At 50.7% G+C, this 4966-nt stretch overlaps 1 pseudogene; it reads left to right on the top strand.

Annotated features, from left to right (window-relative positions):
* The first annotated feature begins 277 nt into the window (after positions 1-277).
* Positions 278-4966, top strand: part of LOC100946866 — a 10921-nt pseudogene continuing 6232 nt past the window's right edge.

Genomic DNA, 4966 nt, shown 5'->3' with positions numbered 1-4966 from the left:
TTTTTTTCCTGGTTCCCTGTCATTCCCAGAATCCATCCAGCTGTTCTCAGCCTTGGCTACCTCTTGGCCCCAGATGTCTAATCTGTGGCAAAAACCGTCACACACCTGGACTGACTGGGTGGGGAAGGAGAGAGGAAGGTCTCCCTTCTCTAGCATGGGAGGGACATGCCTGCACTTGCCCGGCATGGTGGGAGGAACAGGTGGAAGCCCACTCCCAACCTGGTCCTGCCTTCAGCTTCTCTCCCTGGGCTCCTGGAATTGGAGGTTTTGCCCAGCGATGCAGGTGGACACAGGTACCCTCTGCCTCCTACCAAGTTGCTGCTCCTAGAAAATGAATTCCCGACAGCTCCTTTCTCCTTCTGCCCCTTCCCCACACTGGCCCTTGGGTAAAGAGACCAATTGTCTTTGCTTCCCTCTTCCATGGGCTCCTAGGCCTGCAGAAAGGCCAGTTCTCACAGAAATCATCAAATTGCAGACAACAAGCTCCCTTTTAAGGATTTGTTTAGAGGCCAAGCTGAAAACAGCAGAGACATGGTGGGAGGGGGCTCAAGACCTGTTTCCTTGACATTCAGGTGTGACTCTATGTGCAGACACGTTCCTGGAAGCGCCACTGTTAAGACTGGAGTGGCTTGAGAACCACATGGAGCCTACAGGAGCCAGCCTGGGACTGTGGATGTCAAGGGACTGTTTTCCTAATGTCTTGTGAAGGTGGAGTCTACTAAAGGATCCTTCACAGGTACCTTCACCAGCCAAGAGCTGCTCGTTCCAAACCCTTGATGGCACTCCAGACCCTAAGCTCTGTACAAGCCTTGAGAGAACACAGAGCCCAAGGGGTGACACCCCCAAGAGCCCTGCCCCCACCACCTGAGGGGGTCCATGGGAGGCATAAATGTACAGGAGAGCTGCTTCCCAAGCCAACTAGAGCTGTAAATTGGATAGAGACAAATATTATTAATGGTAACAATCGTTACTATTAACGAATGCTGGCATTCACTGTACTTTTACAGAACCGAAAAGTATCTGGTGCCACCACTAGGGAAGGGCAGACACTGCCCCAAACTCGAGGTCTTCTAACCCAAATACAAAGCCCATTGGAATATGCTAGCCCAAGAATCTGGTGTCCAGGCATTACCTTAGTCATGTGCATTTGGGGTCTGCAAGGGCAGGGCTAAGGGAGCCCCTCTTTAGGAGTCCTGAAAACCATGCCTGTGGCCCTCTAGGTGCTGGCTGGCATGGACCAGTGGGAGCAGGTGTAGCACATACCTGGGTAGCAGCTCCCTGCCAGCCTAGGCTTGCAAGACCCTACAGACCCCTTGGCAGGTCGTGGCACACACAGAAGGGACAGAGGCCCCACTCGGGTCTTTGCCGTCAGTTGTTCTGCAGGCTTATTAAACTGCTCCTTTGGGCCCTTGGGCAGAGCCTGACTGTGATGCAAAAGGCCCCCACCCCACAGCAGCAAGTGCACCCTTGCTGGAAGCAGACTCAGGAGGGATCTGCCTTCCTGCACTCACAGCAACTAAAGGCCAAACACTTCTACAGCCAGACCAGACACACAAGGGTCACATCATGAGCCCTGGGCAGAGCCCCAACTGCAATATTGGCTCAGGTCATGCTGGGAAGTGACCTCCTTCCTGATCCTGGGTGCTGCGTCTGAAAAGTGGGGTAAGCGTGCTGACCCTGCAATGCCCTTGGGAAGCTGAGGCTGACTCGTGATGTGGCCCGTCCATGTGATCGTTCAGATCTGTATAGCACTTGGCCACACTGAAGTTGTCACACAGGATGCCCAGGTAGCTTGGTGCTTGGCTCCTAGGAGAAGGACTACCTGTCCTTACAAGGGAAAGCTTTGAGTCCCCTTCAGAATTCAAGAACTTTGCGGAGTCTAATTGACTCTACCAAGTACATGAGTCAGCCACACGGCTGAGACTTCTCCAAAAGGATGGGCCTCCAGGAGCTCTGGGATAAGATACAGCCACTGCATGTACCAACTGGGGGCGCTGCTGGCCCAAGTACAAAGTTGATAATGGCCTGGGTGTGCAGGGACCCTCACCCATACAGTCAGGACAGGACAATGTGCTTTTCTTGGCACACTCTGGGCAGGGGTGCCTTAGCCGTCTTGAGTTATGAGCACTCAGGGGTTGGGCTTCCTGCTCAAAACCTCACCTCCAGCAATGAGGTAGACAGAATTATACCCGCACTGACCTGCTGAAGAAGCTGCAGAAGTAAATATTGCCTCGGGTCAGCGCCGCTCCTGGAATCCCAGAGCTCTGTTGAAAGCCGCAGGGGCTGGGGCAATAGATCACTAACCACCCGCCTCTGTTTACAGCCGGGTGATGTCTTTTATGACTGACTCTCTCTGGCCTGAATATTTGCTTTATTGCCCCTGTAGGGAGATTTTTCCATTTGGTAAAAATCATCAGATGGTTTCAGTCATGTTAACAACTGCTCATTAAATGCAGAGGAGTAAACAGAGAAAGAAAGGTTTGTTTCTTTGCTATTTCTTTTTCCTTTCTTTTGTAGTTTATGGAGGAAACTCCTAGGATGGGCACTGGGGGTGCAGGATGCCCAGATGCTGCCCCCTTTAGCTCCTCTCCTGTGGTCACACCCCAGGGGTCCTCTCTGCCTCTCAGCTAAAAGAACGTTTGGATCTCTTTTAAGGCTAAGGCTTGCTCCATCATCACCAAGTCTTGAGCCCTTGACACTTGGCCTTTTCTCTGTGGTCCAGGAAGCAGGAAGCATGTCTTTCTCTTTCTGGTGAAAAAGATCTCGCAGGACTACAGCCAGAAGAAGACTGATGTGGAAAGGCTCAAAGTGGAAAGCCAGGTAGATGGATGGGTGAATGGATGAGTAGATGGAAAATTGGGTAGGCAGATGGAGCAGTGGATGGGTGGACAAAAGAATGGTGGATGGGTGGATTGATGGATACATGTACGGGTGGATGAATGAATAGATAGAAGACTGGGGACACAGATGAATAGAGGGATGGATGGATGGTAGATGGATAGTGGATGAATGAATAGACGAAAGATTAGGTGGACAGACAGATGGGTGGCTGGTTGGATAGATGGAGAGCGGGATGGAGGGTAGTTGATTCAGTAAATAGTAGATGAGTGGATGGAAGATGGATGAATCAATAAATGGATGGGTAGATACCTGAGAAGTGCTAGGTGGTCTTCCCCTCCTGAGTCCATCTCTCACTTACGTTCCTTGGGCCAGGCTACTAGTGGGACCTGTGTTGCACTCAACCTTGAAAGCCTCTCTCAGCAGCCTCTGAGTGCTGTTTAGCCCAATGCAATAAGACTCCAGACACCCAGTCACAGGGAGGTAAATAGAAAGAAGTACAAGTCCCTCCTCTGAACAATGAGGGTTGGTGGGGCTGGAATCCTGGCTTCTCTGTCTGGGAAGGGGACTGGCAGCGCAGGTAGCAGGCCCAGCCCCTCCTCCAAAACCCACGGCAGCTCTCAGCCTCTCCTTATCTGCAGAATCCTGGCCAAAACACTGCTTATGCCTGCTGCCTAATACAAGTGAAAGGAGTGACCGTAGTTAGCTTCCTACATATCTTTTGGGACCAGAGAATGAGGAGGCGGGGCAATGCCTGAGAGAAGAGACCTGGCCTCTGGCGTGCCAGGACTACTTCTGGAAGGGTTGAGTTGTAGCAGCAGGGGCTGTGTTCAACTGCTCATAACTGAGAAAAGAGCACCTAGTAGTCACTCCCTCGTTGATTTAATACATCATTTTCTAGCACCTCTGTCTCAATAAAACTCAAGAAATGCGCTCCATGAAAAATGGTACTCCCAGAGCAGATCTTCCCAACCTCAACCCACATGTCAGAAAGCCCAGGCGGAAGCTCACAAGGGGAGGAGGACTACGGTGGTGTGGTGGCAAGTGTAGGCTCAACAAACGGAAATCCAGTTAAAGCCGAATTACAGATGAACGACAAATAACTCCTTTCAGCAAGTATGGCCCATGTAATATTTAAGACATATTGATACTTAAAAAAAATAACCAAAACTTATTTATCTGAAATTCACATTCAACTAGGCATCTGTGTCCTGCGTGGCAAATCCACTCTTGCCGCCCTCCCATCCTTCCCCAGAAGCACCTCTACTTTAGAGTAGTTTTAAATCTCAGGCCAGCTCTGCTAAACAACCACTGTGTGCCTCTGTCCCCTGGGACTGACACTGAGAGCTCCTCATAGGGCAGATGTGAGACAAAAGTGGCACAAGATACCAAAGCCAAGTGACTCCTGGGTCAGCATTATTCACACTGCAGGGCTAGGGTGACCAGACGTTCCGCTTTTGGCGGGACAGTCCTGCTTTTTAACAATTTGTCCCGCGTCCCACGGTATTTTAAAAAAGTTCCGATTTTAGGAAAAAATGCACCAACGGGCAGGAGAACAGGAAGGGAATATACGGTTTTCGGCTGCCATGTGGCTATTTTGCCAGAATATGAGTTTTATATTATTTTTGTTAATTTTATAATGTTAAACTGTAATAATAACAAATAATTGTTGAGAAGTGATTACGGAGAACTGCTTATCAAAGTTTGCATTGTTGTCAGGCCCTTCCCTGCCCTGCCCCTTCCCCACCCTGCCCCCGTCCTGCCCCGCCCTCCCCCCTCACCCCCATGTTGTCTTGCTTTACAAATGTTAAAATCTGGTCACCCTATCCAGGGCTCACACCACCTGTCATTCAGGGGTGTTGATAGGTCTGGCAGGCACTTAGTCTCATTTCAGGACAGCTACTCTGAAGCCCAGCTCCTGACCCCGCCCAGAGGTGGAGCTAACGGAAGAGTGGGTGGAGCCAGGAGGGAAGGCAGAAGGAGCCTACCCTGACCTCCGCCACAGGGGCCAGAGCAAGCAATCTGTGCTCAGACTGGTGTGCAGGTTAGGGGCACAGATCTTAACTTTTGAGACTGGTGGGTCTGATTTGCCCCCAGAATATTATGTCTGGTAGTCTGATACTTCGGA

Source organism: Otolemur garnettii, unplaced genomic scaffold, assembly GCF_000181295.1.
Source record: "Otolemur garnettii isolate 467f Iridium unplaced genomic scaffold, OtoGar3 scaffold00105, whole genome shotgun sequence".
NCBI classification, from domain to species: Eukaryota; Metazoa; Chordata; class Mammalia; order Primates; family Galagidae; genus Otolemur; species Otolemur garnettii.
Note: the sequence above shows the minus strand (reverse complement) of the source record. Positions and strands in the feature narration are given on the sequence as shown.